General features: G+C 42.2%; 1 long non-coding RNA gene across 1 annotated transcript in view; it reads left to right on the top strand.

Moving 5' to 3' along the window:
* Positions 1 to 1,398: 1,398 nt before the first annotated feature.
* LOC117286524 overlaps positions 1,399 to 19,823 on the top strand; it is a 45,503-nt gene continuing 27,078 nt past the window's right edge. Inside the window, exons 1-2 of the long non-coding RNA XR_004517702.1 lie at positions 1,399 to 1,731; positions 2,686 to 2,750. This is a non-coding gene — a long non-coding RNA (uncharacterized LOC117286524). The remainder of the gene's footprint in view (positions 1,732 to 2,685; positions 2,751 to 19,823) is intronic.

Here is a 19,823-nt window from a genome sequence, read left to right as displayed (position 1 = left end):
CGTTGGGCCTGGCAAAGGTGAAGCCAGCAGCTCTGGGCGGAAGTGGGGCTGCAGAACCTGGGCAGGACCCCGGCAGCAAGGGCTCGCCACTGTGCAGGTGGTGGAGCTTTGTGAGGGCAGCGTCTGCGGCTGCCAGGAGCTGATGGGGCAAGAGTCCCGTGTGACGCAGAGTGACCACCTCAGGAGGGCATTGTGCTGCCTCAGGCAGGATCCTGGCACTTCTGCCATCCTCTAAAGACCCCAGTCATGGGAACTGTGGCCCAGTTAATGTTTTTATGCTTCTGGGGATTGACCTCAGAGCTTTTGCCCTGAGATTCATCTCCAGTCCTTTTTAAAATTTGTATTTTGAAACAATGTCTTTCTAAGTAGGTAAGTTGCTGAGGATGGATTTGAGCTTTCGCTCTTCCTGCCTCAGCCTCTCAGAGTGCTAGGATTATAGGTGTGGGCCAGCAGGCCTAGCTCAAGAAACTCTTATGGGGAATGTTTCAGGTTTGGCTTTTAGGAGACTGTGAGTGCTTTTCCAGCCTGCTTTACCTGTCAGCATTGTTACGGGGTGGATCCTTCTTCCTGGTGGGCTAAATCATCTTTTATCCTGCAGGATTTAGCATCTGGACTTCTGACTCATGTGCGACAAATAGATACATTTATCAGGCAGCCCAGGGCTGTGTGCTCCCAAATAAATTCTAAACTCTTTCCTGAGTATTTGTTGATCTCATTTTAGGAAATATTTAATTATAGACCTTGATTTAGGCTGGATCCAAGGTTTAACCCCCTGTTATCTGCATCCCTGGCTCATAAGATAGAGATCCACAGAAGTAACTGGCCATTTAGGGTTTTGGGGAAAGGTCTGGACAGGAGGTGAAAAGGTAGGGGGTCATCCCAGGAGAGGAGAGGGCTGGAGGTGGAGAGGCAGCGGGAGGGTGGGGAAGGAGGGAGTCCTCTGGAGTCAGTTTAGTTTGCTTTCGCTTGTTCAACTTGCTCATTCCTTTTGGCCAGAGAATGTTTCAGTGAAGCAGTTTTGGATTTGGAATTGCCCTTGAGGCTTTTCATACCAATACAGAAGCACTACTCACTGGTTAGCCTGTAACATCCCATTCTTTTTCTTTTCTGGGATGCTTCTCAAATGTGGTATTTCATTGAAATCAAATGCCCCCAAGGGGCCACTGCAGGCCTAGACATCTCTGCAGAAGCCACACCATTTAGAAAGGTGGGTGTACGGGGCTGCGGTGGGCACACGTGCAGAAGAGGGTACGGAGCCCCAGGACCCCATGCTGAGAGGACACAACGCCGATGAAGACCTGGACTCTGCTCCATCCTGAAAGCCAGGCCTTACAGCTTTATCTCTGCGGGCAGGCAGGAGTCAGAGCACTGTGCCTTTGACCATGCACAGTGCTGACACAGGCCCTGTGCCTCTGATCAGAGCCTCACTTGGGCACAAAGTGAAATCCCCAAGGCTCCTGTGGAGAAGGCTCGGTTCCCAGGACAGAGGTGTTCCCAGACAGGGCTCTGGAAGCATGCTCTCGTGCAGTAGGATTCCATTTGGATGAATCTGCTGACGGATGCTTTGTTACTGTTTCATCTCTGAGGCAGAGTACTCAACACCCACAACCTGAAGAGGGAGAGGTTTATTTGGGCTCAGAGAAGAGTCTGCTGAGGAAACCTGCTCACATCATGGCAATCAGGAAGCAGAGAGGAGGGAGGAGCCAGCGGGAAATCGCCCTTCCACTCAAGGTGACTCACCTCTTTGATCAGGCTCCATCTCCTAATGGCAAGTCAGCTGTTTCACTCCACAATCCATCCATCTCCCAAGACCCCTACCTGTGAGCACACAGGCTTTGGGGACATCTAGGTATAAGCATAACCACGGATTCCTAGTTTCGTGGCATTATTGGGTGGTGATGGAATGCAGACGTGAGACCTTGGGGAAGAGAGACCTTGGGAACTACTGCATCCCTGGACCCTTCTTCTCTCGCTCTGACTCTGCTTCCTATGCCAAATGCCACCCCTTTCACCTTAATGGTTTGCCTTACTGCAAGCCTAAAAGCTGGCCTGTCATACACAGACAAAAATCTCTGTAACTGAGACCCAAAATAAATCTTTCCTCCTTTAAGAGAACCTCTCGGCCCAGAGCAAGGCTGCTCAAGTGAATTCCGGTCTAGTGAGAGTGTCCAGCTCCCCAGTCCGTGAGTCTGGCTCGAACCAGAGTTCTGCCCTGGAGTCTTTTCCCACAACCCCTTTAGACATCATAATGCAAAACAGCAACAGGAGAACAGCAAGAAGGCTTTGGAAAGGAAATGATCCCAACAAGGAGGACACATAATGGGACTAGCAATGAAACCTGGTATCAAACTAGGAATAAATACCCAGTTCAATGAGAAGTAAGCAGAGTTCAGTCCCAGTGTATACCTGGCACAGGGCCTCTGTCAGCACTATGCACCGTCAAAGGCACAGATCGACCATGACAGTGGGGAAGACCAGGTCTCAGCTGGCCGCCTCCATGATTAACTGGAGAAACACAGTGCCCTTGGCCACGGTTTTGTACCCATGGTTTCAGTGATGGTAAACTGCAGTTTCTGAGTACTAAATGGGAAACTCTAGAAATGAACAATTCATGAATTTTAAATAACTTGTGTATTGTTCAAATGGTTGCATTATTGTTGCTAATCTCTTATGTGTCTCACATAGGGTTTCAGGAGTCCACAAATGTCTTCTTGATATCCATTGGAAGAAGCTAAATGAAGACAACCCAGGTGAGAAGTAAAAGCTGTTTGTTTAGAACCCTCTCTTGTGGAGAAATCACTGCTCTTTTCCCACCTGTAGTAAAGAGGGAAGGTTCAGATGTGTCCAATGCCTACTTTGGCACGGGAAGGGCAGGCTAACTAGACACAGGGTTCAGGATGAATATTTGCAATATTGTATGATTGGTCCTAAATTGAGAATGAGGACAAAGTTACCAAAAATGTCAGTTATTCATCAAGTCCTGGTCATTTATGCTAATTCTTAGATCTTAATTAGAAACAGAAGTTTCTGACTTTAGCAGCCTGGCTTGGCTGGATGTTGTGGATAGGGCTGGTTTCCTGGACATATTAATGCAGGCCTGGGCTCAGAGTTCCCCTCTGGCATGTGGTAGGGCCATTTTTCCAGGGATAAGTGGAAAAACATAAATATATTCAGTTTTATTGACTACAAAGTAATATGTTGGAAAGTGTTCCTCATTTGTCACATGATGGATAACTTTATTTTCTTTCTCATGATTTTTTGTTTTTTAATTTTCCCATGTGCAACATAGTATTTCGGATCAGAAAATTCTGGAGCAGTCATTCTCACTTCCTTTTCACGCCCTTCTCTCTCCCTTCCTAGTTTCCCTCCTGGGGGTATGGATCCTGAGCTGGTGCTTAGCTCCTCTTCTTAGCCTGTGTATTAGTTGATTTCCTATCACTGGTAGAAAATACCCAATACTTCCAAATTAAAGGAGGACATGTGGCTCATGGCTTTGGAGAGTTTAGTCCATGCAGGACAGAATCAGCATGGTAGATGGGAGAGCCACTGTGGCAGCCAGGAAACAGAGAGTGGAGGAGCCAGGAAAGAGACTGTGCCTTCCGTGTCAGGCCCCAGTGACCCCTCTTGTGACCTAGTGCCATCTCCTAACAGCTCCTGAGCTATGAGAGCATCAGTGGAAGAATCCACTGAGGAGTACAGCACCCCATAGGAGGATATGGGGGACACTACATTTATACTTAGTACCTTCTGTTCTGATGCCTGCTGTTTCTCATCTGCAGACTTTGAAAGCTGTAGTTCTGGTTCCTCTTTCTGTCCTCTCTTTGCCCCTGAGAGGTCACTTTGACTTCATCTTCCTGGATCCCAAAAGTCACTGCTCTCAATGCTATTCTAGTTCTTGCATGGCAGTGCTGTGTGAGGAAGTCTGAGTCCTCCAGGCTGGTCGGACTTGAGAGTGTCCTGTGCTGTCACCACTTCCCTGATGCAGAAGTAATGCTCTCTGTGGACAGCTTTGTCCCTGTGTAAATGTGCAATTGTTAGGCTAAAACATGGATGCTCTCCAATGAACTAATAGATTTGAGTCAGATACAAGTAAAAAATAATGATTGTCTAACACAATTACATGATTATCACACTTATCTAAATATAAAGCTATCAGAAACTAATCTGAAATAAGTGATTCAGATAGGTCTTGGCCCAAAAGTATGAAAATGTCACACATGGGTGCAATCATTGGGATGCAGCTATGCTGGCAGATTCCCAGCAGACCAGTGAAGAAAAGAGTGTGTGAAGCCATTGTCATGGGCCCCTCCCCATCCCAGGCTTCCTTGCCACCAGCAGATCAGTGAGGACCAGAGCTGACTCACCACCACCCTCTCCAGCTTCCTGGCTAAGCCTGTTCCTCATGTACACTGAAGAGGCACAGGGAGTCTTAAAGGGCATTGCTCTGAGCTAGAGCAGAAGTGAATAATATTAAGAGGGCCTTACTCCTTCTAAGTCTCCATCCAAAAGGGTAAAGTTACTATATTGATCAATTTATTCATTATAAACATATTTTGGGCTGTATTCAATTTATTTCACCAGGTTAAAGACAATAGATTAATGACTACCACAAATTGTTGTTTTCTAAGATGGCTTGATTGTATTGTTGTTGCTGATTTTATTACTTGGGCTAGTGTTGTGATTGATCTAATCAGTTAACCTTCCTGGTATAATGAAAATGAGATTGCCCCAGAGTCATTAGAGACTCAAATCCTAATGACCAGCCAAATCTGGAAGACACCTCTGAGAAGTAAACATTCCTTAAGGGTTCTAAATTCAAGCAACAAAGATACTTACAATAAGTAATATGGATGCATCAACCCAGACATTAGCCTAAGGACTATACCAACAACAATAATAGAGACAAAAACATTTAAACAAGACACATCTTCCATATTACAAAAGGCAAATTCTGGAGGAAACAAGATGGAAAAGTCTGATAATCAACTACCCAGACAATCTGAACAGATAGCACAGGAAGTAAAAAAAAAAAAAAAAAAAAAAAAGAGTGAGGCTTTCGAAATATTCAAAACAGAAGTAATTTCCCAGATAACTACAGAGATGATGAGCAGAATAAAAGCCATGATTACAGACTCTAGAACAGAAACAGATTTTTAAAAATGAGTTTAGGACCATGATGGAAGCCATGAATGCTCAGCATAGGAAAGAAGTGGAAACCATGAATACAACATAAGAAAGAAATGGAAACCATGAAACAGATTCAAACTGATATTCAGGAGGTTAAAAACGCTATTGAAAGTATACATAGCAGATTGACACAATCTGAAGACAGAATATCAGCTAGAGAAGACAGAATGGTAGTCAGTGACAAATGAAAAGAGAGATCTCTTAAAGATAGTAAGGGACCATGAGAAATTAATTTATCAACTCCTAGATGACACAAAGAAGAATAACATAAGATTGATAGGAGTCCACAAAAAAGCAGGAGACAGCACAAACGACATAACAAAACTGTTCACATAATTAATGATAGTAAACTTCCCGAACAGAGCAAAATAACTTGACATACAGATAAGTAACTAGTGTGATAACTAGTTATGTTAAAAAAAATCTACACCTAGACATAAAATAGTCAAGATCCTGGAAACCCAATAGAAGTACAAAATACTAAAATCAGTTAGAGAAAAGAAGCAAATTACATGCAAAGGAAAGCCCATCAGAATCACAACAAACTTTTCAACAGAAACCCTCTGGTCAAGGAGAGCCTGGAGTGAGGTATTTCAAACTTTGAAAGAAAACAACCTCCAACCTAGTTTGATGTATCCTGTAAAGCTATTTTTCAAAATTGATGGCACAGTTGGTAATAGCTAAAATTTGGAAACAGCCCAATTGCCCATCACTAGAGACTGGATAAAGAAGATTTTTAAAAAAATAAAATGGAGTACTATTCAGCCATAAAGAATGAGAAACTAGAGATATTTATAGGTAAGTGGATGCACACTGAGGCCATGCTCAAGTAAAATTAATAAGTCACACATATAAATAACAAATAGTTTCTCTGGTGTGAAAAAGTAAAAGCATAAATTAGGATCAAAATGTATAATTGATATTGTATAATAGGAAGAAAAGATCTAATAGAGTAGAGAAAGTGGGAGGGTTAGGGGAAACAGAAAAAGGGAAAAGAAAAATTATGTGAAAAGGAAAAACATGGAAACATTGTGTTTGTAAACAGAGAAGGGTGGAGGGGGTGAAGGAAGGGCAGGGAATGGGGAAAAATAAGAACTAAGGTACATCATGTAAAGGTATATAATCCCAATGATGAATGTAACTGTATTGTATACCTAAAAAGTACCAAAAACTTAATAATGATTAAAAAAAAGAATTTATCAATTGATTTTGAAAAGGCAATTTAAAACACCTTGAGAAACATAAAGGAATACAGGATTTGAGAAACACCTTAGCAAGTAATTCATTCATTCCATTATTTGTTGAATTATTAAATTGCTCTCTACACACATCCATGCACAGGGGCACACACACACACACACACACACTCACTTCTTGACCTTTATTCCAAACACTGAGGTAGGAATGTGGAAATGACCCAAAGACAAAAAACTCCCTGGCTTAATAGAGCTTATATCCTGAAGGACAGAATCACAACAGTTATATAAGAGTTATGTGAAGATAAAAAAAAGGAAAACCTCCAAAATTATGTTAATTTCAGTTTTTATTACTCTGTAATAAATTATGGTATAGATACAGATTTGCTTCTGTACAATATTATTTTCACTTCAAATTTATTATTTTCTGATCATAAATCTGTTACAATAAAGATGATTTCAAGTTATTAGGCATTTGCTATAGAAAGTCATTGATAATTTATTTAAAAATTTCAATATTACACGTAAAATATACTGTTGAAATGATATATAAAATTTTAAAAATGACAAAAGAGAATGGAAAACAAATAGCAAAGGCTAAATACGAGGTCACTCAGGCTACTAGGGAGAAAAACTTCTACAGGCAGTGACCATCCTGAGGAGAGGAGCACAGGTGACCCCACCATCCAAGGCAACAGTGCTGTGTGTGCCAGAACCCCAGCAAGTGAGCTGAAGTTGAGGGCCTCAGTCACAATTCTGAAGCTGCTGGGCTGTGGCTGTGAGGCTGAGGCAGGAACACTGTGAATGCCATCCTGGCCTGGGTAATGTGTCAACTTGGTGAGATCCTGTCTCAAAATAAAAATAGAAAGGAGCTGGATGTGTAGTTCAGTGAGAAGGTCCTGGGTTCAACTCCCAGAGTTACAGAAAATAAAATTATGGAAAACATCGCAGTTGGAAAGAGAAGGCGGCTGATTGGCTTGAGGAGGATTTTACAAGCAGACAAGGAAAGAAGCCAGGAGGAGGTGGGAAGAAGAGGGTGGTGCAGCTCGTGGAGGCCAACAGGGGCTTCGGGAAGGAGGGAGAGCAGGAAAGGCAGCTGCTGGAGCTGGTGTGGGCAGCCGGGGTGGCTCCAGGACACACTTCCTGTGAAGCTCTGGCTGCAGACACCCGGGAGTGGGCTGGGTGCGGGTGGGTGTGGGGAGTGTAGACAACTGCACCCAGCTGCAGAGGTGCTGGGTGAGTTGTACCAGGGAGCAAGGATGCTGGAAGGGGCAGGACAGGCACTCATAATGGAAAAGGATAATGGTGGTTGTTTTCTTTTAGTAGTGGGGTTTTAACTCTTGGCCTTTGCTCCCCTAACCTGTGTTTGAGACAGGGTCTGGCTAGGTCACCATGCTTCCCAGGCTGGGCTCAAACTTGCAATCCTTCTACCTCAGGCTCCCAGTGCTGGGAGCTTGGTGGTTTTTAAAGGAGACTATAGGGGGGCAGATGAGAAAAGCTAGTTTCGAGGCTGGTGGGCCCTGTGGAGGCCCCCAGGCCCTGTGCTCAGAGGGCCAGCCCTGGTTTTATGCTGGGCCATTGCCTCCCAACTTTCTCCATCATGTCTGCAATGGGTTCTTGCATTTCCATTTTGCTGGTCCTGCGGCAAGGACAGGGCAAGCTTCATGTACAGAGCAGTGAAGGCTGTGGTGGGCTGGAAGGAGGCAGCTGGAAGATGGGCTTTTCCAGGAAGGTGGGGTGCATGTATCCATGCTGCTGGTCCGGGTCCTAGCAGATCTATGTTTCCCTGACAGTGAAGAGCCAGTGCAATGGCTGAAAGCGGTGGGCACAAGTGTGGAGCTGGCAGGGTGGTCAAAGGGAAGCAGGCTGGAGCCATAGACAGCAAGATCCCAAGGCCAAGAGCTGTTGGGGCCAGGTGAGGCTGTGTAGTGTTTGTGCGGGAGCTTCTTGGGCTTTTGTTGGGTTTTTCCTGGTTCATTGCCCAAGCAAGGCTGGAATTAAAGCCAGTACGTAGGAGCCCCATGGTGGGTCTTTCCAGGAGGGTGAAACAGCGAGCAGAGCTCTGGAGTGCTGGAGACATGAACAATCAAGGAATCCATCTGGCTGGGATAAAAAGGAAAGCCCAGAAGGGGGACCTGGGAGTCCTGGACAGTCAGGGTCTGGGCCAACCAGTGATAGGAAAGCAGGGCCTTCGGGCAGCATGAGCTGGCTGGAACCGGCGAGGTCCTTGGTCACAGACAGAGGTTTCACCTTTATGGAGGAGAAGCTCCCTCCTTCCTGAGAGGGGAACCCACTCAGGGTCCTTTGTCTCCTCACCATGTTTTGTGATAGAATCTAATTCAGGTTCCACATTCCTGTGATGGTTAAAAGAGTCTTTATTTTATGCAGGACCCATTAGGGAGTTATTTTTACAAGCTACCATGTAGTTTAAATTTGACTGTGTTTCACTAGCTTTAATGCTAATATTTTTTCATATACCCAAACATTCTCTCTTTTTTTTTTTTTTTTAACATTTATCTGTAGAACAACCTATGGACAGACTTGAGTGGTCTTCACATACTTTAAGGATGCACTATTTTCTGACAGCGTGGCTGAAAGGATGTGCTTGCTGCATTCTCTCATGTTCACTATTGTTGAGTCTTGATTCACAATTGTTTTACTTTAAAATCTGTAGATACACTCTTCTGTTTTGTCTTTCTTGCACATTAAGCAGTCTGAATAGTCTAACTGAAGCCCTTGTTTGGAGTCTCAGTTTGCTAGTGCTGTTATAAGAGTTATCAGAAAAGTTAAAAGAATAAACATGCATTATCTTAGAGCTCCAGTGGTTGGAAATCTGAGATGTACGCATTGCTGAGGTCAAGGTTCTAACTGGGCAAGCTTGGAGGACCCCTGTGGCTCCCAGCCCTGTCCTCTGGCTCCTTTTCTCCCCTGAAAGGACCCTTGGCTGGATAACCTGGGCTACTTTCTCCATTTTAGGGGTGGCTGAATGGCAGCCATCAGTGCAGCTGGGGTCCTAGCTCTGTCTGCCTCGAAGGGTTACCCCAATCACCTGCAGGAGGCAGGATGCTGGCTGGACCACTTCCCAAGAAAGCACCTTTGTGCTTTACTTCCTGGGGCTGGGGATCAAAGCCAGCTAGGAACTCTCCAGTCGGGGGACACCCAGCCTACTTCTGTGTCATGTGGACTGTAGGGCGGTCTCACCATTCTGTTCTCATGACCACTCCAAGGGTTCTTACTGTGTTTTCTAGTTCAGCGATCCAGTTTTACTTGGAAACAGTCTGATCTGCATTAGGTCTTTTTGCCTTTTAAAGTTCAATGGCCATTTTTTAAAATCACTGTTTGGCTTTCTACTGGTCTCATATTCGTCGTCTATTTAAGTCAATGCATATAATACTTAAAATATGTGTGATAAAAGCACTATGTTTGTAAAATCAGTGTAAGTAAAAAAAAGCCTGACCCGGCGGCGTGCGCGTGAGCTCCCGGCCTGCAACTTTTTGCCTTTAAGTTCAATGGCCATTTTTTAAAATCACTGTTTGGCTTTCTACTGGTCTCATATTCGTCGTCTATTTAAGTCAATGCATATAATACTTAAAATATGTGTGATAAAAGCACTATGTTTGTAAAATCAGTGTGTGTAAAAAAAAGCCTGACCCGGCGGCGTGCGCGTGAGCTCCCGGCCTGCACGTGAGCTCCCGGCCTGCGCGACAACAGACCCAGGAAGGACCCAAGGACCCCAGAGGGGGTTTTTTTCAGCTGCCTGCCTACCTGCCTGTCTGCGATCACCCGGCGGCGTGCGCGTGAGCTCCCGGCCTGCGCGTGAGCTCCCGGCCTGCGCGACAACAGACCCAGGAAGGACCCAAGGACCCCAGAGGGGGTTTTTTTCAGCTGCCTGCCTACCTGCCTGTCTGCGATCACCCGGCGGCGTGCGCGTGAGCTCCCGGCCTGCGCGACAACAGACCCAGGAAGGAAGGTAGCCGCGCGGGCGCCCTTGAAACACCCACACGACCCCCCCCCCCGTTCTCAAAACTCCTGATCGGGCCAGTCCTTAGACCAACTCTGCAGAGGCATAGGTTCCCATGAAGGGTAGTTTTCTGAGCTCCGAACTTTGATCATCTTTAAAGAAAGGGCAGGGGAAACCTGTAATAGAACGGAGTGGAGTTCAACCCTGAGGGTAAGGAAACTAAAGTTAGGCTTTGTAGATTGTGTTCAGTCTCAGTCGTGAGGAACAGCCATTGGCTAGCTATAACCAGGGGATTGGGTTCCGCATATGACTGTGCATGTGGTATAATATGAGATCAGAGATAGCCTGAAAGAGGACCTTCAAATTCTTTTTCTTTCCCTCTCTCTTGTCTCTTTTTTCCTCTTTCCACCCTAAAATTTCTTTCTTTTTTCTGTCCTGTCTCTCCAACTCAGTCTCTTGCTCCACCATAGTGTCCCTCATCTCCCTTTTTATTCCAGTTCCTGAAGAACTCAGACTTCTTTTTTTATTTTTTGTTTTTAGGACGGGTTTCTCTTTATGTTCTTTTCTCCAGTCATTTTACCTCACTCATGGCTCTGTACCTTCAAGGGAAGGCAAGCGCCTGTTACTGTTAAGGGGATATATTCCTGTCCTTATTCCTGCACTCTCTCTATCCCCCCTGAACTTAATAGCTTTGTAAAGATAGTAAGGTAATTCTACAACCTCTGGATTCACTTCAAACCTGCTCTAATTCTTTCACTTATCTAATCCTCTTGTTCTAAGTCGAACCCCCCATCCTAAATGGTAAAGATGCCATATTGAAAAGAATATTCACTGCAAACATACTATGAGCTGCTTCTTGAAATTAATCTAATTCACATGAGTTAAAGGTGATACATTAATGACTACCATAAGTGGTCAGTTGGCAAGCTGTGCCTGATCCTATTGGGCTGCTGAATGTATCAATTGGGACAAAGAGTGGTGATTGATTTAAAGAGTTGTTTTCTCTGATATTATGAAAACGAGAATGTCTATGAGTCATTAGAAACTCAAAAGCTAAAACGCAACTATATTAGGAAGATTTAAGTAATACCCAGAAATTAAAGAAGGACAACCCAACAATAAAAATAAAAATGAGAAAACACTTAAGCAAGACACAAAAACAAATATCCAGTTCACCAATAGCAAATAGTAGGACAAATGAGGATGAAAAGTCTGATAGTGAACCAACAGGACTCCCTGGACCCATAGCACAGGAGGTAACAAAATTGATCAATCAGGCTCTAGAAAAATTCAAATCAGAAATAATTTCCCAGCTAGCCAGAGAGATGATGAGCAAAATAGAAGTCATGATTCGAGACTCTAGAGCAGAAACTGAGAAAAAAATAGATGAGCTCAAGACTGTGATAGAAGCCATGAAGACTCAGCATAAGAAAGACATGGAAACAATGAATGCCCAACAGAGGAAAGAAATGGAATCCATAAAACAGATTCAAACAGATATCCAGGAGATTAAAAACTCTATTGAAAGTGTACGAAACAGAATAAAAGATTGCGAAGATAGAATTTCAGATATAGAAGATAGGATAGCAGTCAGTGACCGTGAAAAAAGAGGTCTATTAAAAACAGTAAGGGATCATGAGAAATCAATCCAACAACTCCTAGACGATACAAAGAAAAATAACATAAGACTGATAGGAATTCATGAAAAAACAGGAGAAAACACAAATGATATAAAAAAGCTCTTCACAGAATTAATGACAGAAAACTTCCCAAACAGAAGGGAAGAATTAGACATACAGATAAGTGAGGCATATAGAACCCCAACTAGCCACGATCAAAAAAAATCTACACCTAGACATATAATAATCAAGATTCCAGAAATCCAACAGAAAAACAAAATACTACAAGCAGTAAGAGAAAAGAAACAAATCACATGCAAAGGGAAGCCCATTAGAATCACAGCAGACTTTTCAACACAAACCCTTAGGTCAAGGAGAGCCTGGAGTGAGGTATTCCAAGTCCTAAAAGAAAAGAATCTCCAACCTAGACTTTTGTATCCTGCAAAACTCTCTTTCAAAATAGATGGGGAAATAAAATACTTCCACGACAAAGAGCACCTGAGAAATTTCATGAACACCAAACCAGCACTGCAAGGAATTCTAAACAATATCCTAGAAAAGGACAACGAAATTCACAATAACATGAGGCCCAACAGACCAAATCAAATAGGCAAGGCAAGAAACTAAAAGGAGATGGGAGAAAAAGTAAAAAGAGTCAACAAATGGACAAAAACATGACAAGAATAAGTCAAAATATATCAGTTGTAACCATCAATGTTAATGGCCTCAATTCACCAATCAAGAGAAACAGATTGGCAGAATGGATTAAGAAGCAAAATCCAACAATATGTTGTATACAAGAAACACACCTAGTGCAAAAGGAAGTCCATAGACTGAAAGTGAAAGGATGGAAAACAATTCTCCATGCGTCAGGAGTCCAGAAAAAAGCAGGGGTAGCAATCTTATTCTCAGATAAAGTAAATTTCAAACCAAAACTCATTAAGAGAGACAAAGAAGGACACTACATCCTTGTAAAGGGAACAATTCAAGAGGAAGAGCTGACAATCATAAACATATATGCACCAAATATAAATGCCCCCAACTATATAAAACAAATATTAAGTAACATGAAAAACCAAATAAGCACTAATACAATTGTAGTGGGGGATTTAAATACCCCACTATCACAAATTGACAGATCTACTAGGCAGAAAATCAACAATGAAATAATAGAACTGAACCAAGCTTTGGAACACATGGACTTAATAGATGTTTATAGAGTATTCCACCCCCAAAAACCAGAATATACATTCTTTTCGGCTGCACATGGATCATTCTCCAAAATAGACCACATACTGGCTCACAAAACAGGTCTAAATAAATGCAAAAAAATTGAAGTCATCCCCTGTTTATTATCAGATCATAGTGCAATCAAACTAGACATCAATAGCACAAGAAACTATAGAAACTTCACAAGCACATGGAAACTGAACAACACTCTCCTAAACAATCAATGGATTACAGAGGAAATTAAAGAAGAAATTAGACAGTTTTTACAAATAAATGAGAATGCCAATACAACATACAGGAATCTTTGGGACACAATGAAAGCAGTTCTACGTGGAAAATTCATAACATTGAATGCCCACACTAGGAAAACAGAGCGGGCTCAAATAAACAACTTAACGATGAAACTTAGACTCCTAGAAAAACAAGAGCAAGAAAAACCCAAAGCTCGAACAAGAGAGGAAATTATAAAGATCCGAGCAGAAATCAATGCAATTGAAATTAAGAAAACGATACAAAAAATAAATGAAACAAAGAGCTGGTTTTTTGAAAGAATAAATAAAATTGACAAACCCTTAGCTAATCTTATCAAAAAAAGGAAAGAAAAGGCTCAGATCCATGCAATTAGGAATGAAAAAGGCGAAGTCACAACAGATCCGAAAGAAATCCAGAGGATCATGAACACCTACTTTGAGAACCTGTACTCTAATAAAATGGAAAACACAGAAGAAATGGACAGATTTCTAGATACTTATGAATTACCAAAGTTGAACGAAGAAGATAAAAACATTTTAAACACCCCAATCACAATCAGTGAAATTGAAAATGTAATTAAAAACTTACCAACAAAGAAAAGCCCAGGCCCTGATGGATTCACTGCTGAATTTTACAAGACATTTAGAGAAGAACTACTACCATTACTCTTCAAACTTTTCAATGAAATTGAAAGAGAAGCTATACTTCCAAATTCATTCCTGGAAGCAAGTATCACTCTGATTCCCAAACCAGAGAAAGATACAACCAAAAAGGAGAACTACAGACCAATCTCCTTAATGAATATAGATGCAAAAATCCTTAATAAGATACTAGCAAACAGAATACAGAGGATTATTAAGAAGATCATCCATCATGACCAAGTCGGATTTATTCCAGAGATGCAAGGGTGGTTCAACATACGAAAGTCAGTGAATGTAATACATTATATTAACAAAGTCAAGGACAAAAACCATATGATCCTCTCAATAGATGCAGAAAAAGCATTTGATAAAATTCAACACCCATTCATGATAAAAACCCTGCAAAAAATTGGAATAGATGGTCTATACCTCAATTTAATAAAGGCTATTTATGAAAAACCATCAGCCAACATCATATTGAATGGCCAAAAACTGAAAACCTTCATGTTAAAATCAGGAACAAGACAAGGATGCCCACTATCGCCACTTCTCTTCAATATAGTTCTGGAAACATTAGCCACAGCAATTAGACAAGAGAAAGAAATTAAAGCAATAAAGATAGGAAAGGAAGAAGTTAAACTATCATTATTTGCTGATGATATGATACTCTACATTGAAGATCCAAAAAACTCCACCAAAAAACTTCTAGACTTAATTGACAGATTCAGTAAAGTATCTGGATACAAGGTGAATACCCAAAAATCAATAGCCTTTCTATACACAAATAACAGACAGACAGAAAGAGAAATAAGGGAAAAAATTCCTTTTACAATAGCATCCAAAAAAATGAAGTATCTAGGAATCAATCTAACAAAAGAAACAAAAGATCTCTACACTGAAAACTACAGCACTCTGAAAAAAGAAATCGAAGAGGATATAAAAAAATGGAAAGATATCCCCTGCTCCTGGGTAGGAAGAATCAACATAGTGAAAATGGCCATACTACCGAAACTGCTATATACATTCAATGCAATGCCAATTGAAATTCCAACACTATATTTCACAGAACTAGAAAAAAGAATCCAAAAATTCATTTGGAACCACAAGAGACCTAGAATAGCAAAAGCCATTATAGGCAACAGTCACATGGCACCAGGTGTAACAATTCCCAATTTGAAACTATACTACAAAGCCACTGTGATAAAATCAGCATGGTACTGGCAAAGAAATAGGCCTGAGGATCAATGGAACAGACTGGAAGACACAAAAACAAATGCAGATGTACTCAGCTACCTCATCTTCGACAAAGGAGCTCACCATCCTCAGTGGAGGAAAGATAGCCTCTTTAATAAATGGTGTTGGAAAAACTGGATATCAACCTGTCACAGATTAAAATTAGACCCTTATCTTTCGCCATGCACTAAATTAAAATCCAAATGGATTAAAGATCTAAATATTAAAACAGAAACATTAAACTTGCTGGAAAGTAAGTTAGGCAGAACTCTGGAAGACATTGGTATAGGAAAAGACTTTATGAACAAATCCTCAGTAGCACGGGAACTAGCAGAAAGAATCAACAACTGGGATCTCATCTTACTAAAAAGCTTCTGTACTTCAAAAGAAACCATTAGCAGAACTAAGAGACAATCTACAATGTGGGAAAAAATTTTTACCAGCTGTACCTCAGACAAAGGACTATTATCAAGGATATATAAAGAACTCAAAACAATCAGTCCCCCCAAATATAAAGACCCGATCCAAAAATGGGCATCCGAAATGAACAGACATTTCTCATACAAAGAAGTGAAAGCAGCAAGAAAATATATGAAAAAATGTTCCACATCACTGGTCATTCGAGAGATGCAGATGAAAACAACACTGAGATTCCACCTCACCCCACAAAGAATGGCTGCTATCAAGAAATCACACAATAACAAATGTTGGCGGGGTTGTGGGGAGAAAGGAACCCTCCTCCATTGTTGGTGGGAGTGCAGACTAGTGCAACCACTATGGAAATCAATATGGAGATACCTCAAAGAGCTTGGACTGGAGGTTCCATTTGACCCAGCCATCCCTCTGTTGGGTATCTTTCCAAGAGAACTAAAAGAATCATATCACAGAGAAGTATGTGCACCCATGTTTATAGCGGCACAGTTTGTAATAGCTAAATCTTGGAAACAACCTATTTGCCCATCCGTTGGAAACTGGATAAAGAAGTTGTGGTTTTTCTATAAAATGGAATATTACTCAGCCATAAAGAGCGAGAGAATAGATTCATTCATAGGAAAATGGATACATATTGAAGATATACTCCTAAGTGAAATAAATAAGTCCCACATGTGTAAATACCAAATAGTTTCCCTGGTGTGAATATTCTGCAACAATGCATAAGATTCTAATAAGATTACTGACATTTAGAAATGGGAGGAAAGGAGCTAAAGGTGTAGGGAAGGTGTGATACGTAGGGGAAGAACAAAAAGGGAAAAGAAAAAAATGTGAGAGAATGAAAAGATGAAAATAAAGTGTTTGTAGATGGGGAGGGGAGGAGGGGGTGAAGGGAGGGCAGAGGTAAGGGGAAAAAAATGAGAATCAAGACTTGCCATGTAAAGGTACATGATCCCAACAATGAATGTAACTGTACTGTATCCCTAAATGTACCAATAAACTCAATAAAAAAAAAAAAGCCTAATTATAATATAAATATCAATTACCTATTCTATTGACTTTGGGCAACACCATTTGCAGTACTTTGCAAATACCTATGTGATTCTTTTCTATTAAACTTTATTGTTTGTCTTTGTTATGGATTTATTTCCCTTCTTGAGATAAAGACATCTTGAATTGTTTTGTTTTACTGTCCTCTTGTCTTCCATTTTTCTATCATGCATGTGTGTGTGTAGCTCAGTTCTGCTTAGGGGTTTTAGATATATGTATGTTCATATTAAGGATGGCTATTAGGGTGTCTGTGTATCAATGATATAAATACTCTATTATCGTATATGAGGTATGAGGAAAACATGGTAGATGCATAAATTAAAACTGTAATATGGTAGAAGACATGCTGTCATAGCCCTCTTGCTTCACACACACTTACCCCATGCTTCTTGCCCCTTTCGGAAGTAGTTCTGCAAGTCCTTTTTCATGTCACTATGAGGTGGGTCAGAAATATGCTGCCCACTGGTGCTTGGTGCCATCCAATGGAGTGGAAGCTTGGAAAAGCACGGCGCTGTGTCCTCAGCCACCTCAGCCACTGGATCTGGCGCCTTGTGACTCTGGCTCTTCCTCAAGGGCAAAATGAGTGAGAAAGGTAAAAGTCTGAATTGAAGCAGGACATCAAGACAGCCAGGGGAGAGGAGTCCAGAGCTGTTGTGGAAAGTGGCAAGGAGGCTGCCATGCATGGCACAACACGCTGCTCGCTTGTTGGCAGTGATGCTGGTGTAAGGCACCCACTCTAGTGCTGGTTGTGTAAAAGTGTACACAGGCACTTGTGTGCCCTTCACAGTGCTCGCTAATGATAGTAAATGATGTAAACTGGGAAACGTTACTGTTTTATACCGATACATTTTTAACTCCCACTTACCGAGTTCTATTCACACGGTTGTAGCATGTTATGCTGGTAGCAGCCTTGCACATCTTGTGTTTACCGCCGTTCTTCACTGTACTGAGACTGAGGTATACTGCATCACCTCCCTGCAGGCACTCCCACTGCCCAGCGGAGCTGTGTGTTTCACATATTTCTTCTCCAGTGCTGTTTGCAGGTTCAGAGCTGTGACATTTCTTTTAACACTTAACAAAAAAACATCAGATAAATCTTACAAAAATTTTTCTCCTCTAACTCATAATCAATATATTGAATGAAAACGCTTTTATACTCTGCAACATAGTTCACTTCCCTTAAACCTCAGTGACTTTTATTTATAGAAAATATCAGTTTTTGCAAAAATACAGATCTGTTGCAAGCTCTTTGAGGCTTTCACTTGTTACATAAAAACCGTAGTTAAACTTTTCCCACGCACCTCCAACACCAACATGTTCTCCACTTCTGGAGACGTTTCCTGTGTCTTCCCTCATGTCCCGGGGCTTGGTGCCTTACTTGGTGCCTCCTTATCACATACTTTCCGGTGAAGTGAGGACTAGGAAGGGTTCCACTGAAGGCTGGTGAGAGGGGAAATTCGCACTTGCCCAGGATGAGCAGAGCCAGGTTCCTGATGGACCGGTTTGGAAGGGAAAATACAAAAATAGGAAACAGTTATCATCAGAGAGCGGGCAAAGGCAAGCTGCTCATGAATGCGGCATCTTGCACAAACTGGAAACTTAACCCCAGCCCAGCCCAACAGTCTGGAGGGAGGATAGGGACTGTGGTGGAGCGAGATGCCCATGCTGGCTCGGGTGGGCACAGGGAGGGCTGAGGCCTCTGGGCCCTTTGTGGGTCAGGCTCGTTTCTGTGGCCTCTTCTTGCTTTCTTCGGAAGTCGGCTGCTGCTTCCACATCACCTTGTGATGCAAGTCCTGCTGGTGCCCCCACCCCACTCCCCTCGGGGCTCGCCCTTCTCACGGAGGCAGCTCTGTTCAGTGTTGCTTAGAGTCATCTCCTCACTATCCCTCAGATGACCTGTAATATTTGTTGTTTGTGCCTATGTTTTTGTTTTCTCAGGAGTTCTTAAAATTAATTCCTAATTGACAAATAAGACATATTTATCATGCACAACACAATGTCTTGAGATAAGTACACCTTGTGGAATGACCAAACATGTTAGTCAGTCCTGTGCACAACACTTGGGATAGCCCATCTAAATGAGGAAGGGTTTGCTCAGACTGCTGTGGGCCTGTAGTGAGGCAGTGTATAGGGACTGAGCACACAGTGGTGGAAACTGCCTGCATCCTGGTAGGCAGGAAGCAAGGAGAGGAAGAGGACCTCACTTCCTCCTCTAGGCCCTCCTCCTAAAGCCTCTACACCTGGCAATAGCACCACTATTGGTGCTGTAGGCTGGGCCCAAGCCTGTAGTCTGGGGCCTTTGAGAGACTTTCATCCATTCCCCAACACCAGGGCAAGGTCACTAGCACAGGGCCAGCCTCATGGTGAGTCTCTGCAGCATCCACTCAGACACTCTCTCCCCTGGTGATTTTTCAAGACATTGATATTAGCATTAGTCACCATGAGTCCAGTAGAGTGCTAGCTAGGATCTTGTGTCCTCTGACCAACACTCCCAGCCCTATACCAGCAGCCCCTGGTGACTACCACAGATCCTCTACTGTCAGGAACCCACAGTTTCAGACTCTGTGTGTGAGTGGGTGAGGCCATGCTGCCACTAATTTTAATGCTTGCTTGACTGTGGGATGTGCATTGGAAAGTGGATCTGCAGCTGACCCCACAGTCACAAGAATTTAAGAAATCATTACAATATATGAAAAATAATGATCACAAGTAGAAATACCTAATCTGGGAAATATATTCAGCTTATCTAAGAAAATGTGTTTGTTATGCCAACTAATGCACATCAAATGAGATCTCCAAGTTTAAGAAGAGAAAATTTTCCTGATAGGAAATATTTTGAATATACAAATAGCAAATGGTGGTCAAATGGTTATCATGAATAGGATTATATTTAAAGACTAATTATCTTGAAAGGCCAGCAAGAAGCTTGATAGGGTAGCAAAACACTTGATGTGTTGGAAGAGAAGGTGGTGCCCTTATTCTTAGAGAACAATGTGAATTAATGTAATCTTCTTCACGTTGG

This window comes from Fukomys damarensis, unplaced genomic scaffold (assembly GCF_012274545.1).
Source record: "Fukomys damarensis isolate Sample0158 unplaced genomic scaffold, DMR_v1.0_HiC HiC_scaffold_17, whole genome shotgun sequence".
Lineage (NCBI taxonomy): Eukaryota > Metazoa > Chordata > Mammalia > Rodentia > Bathyergidae > Fukomys > Fukomys damarensis.
Note: the sequence above shows the minus strand (reverse complement) of the source record. Positions and strands in the feature narration are given on the sequence as shown.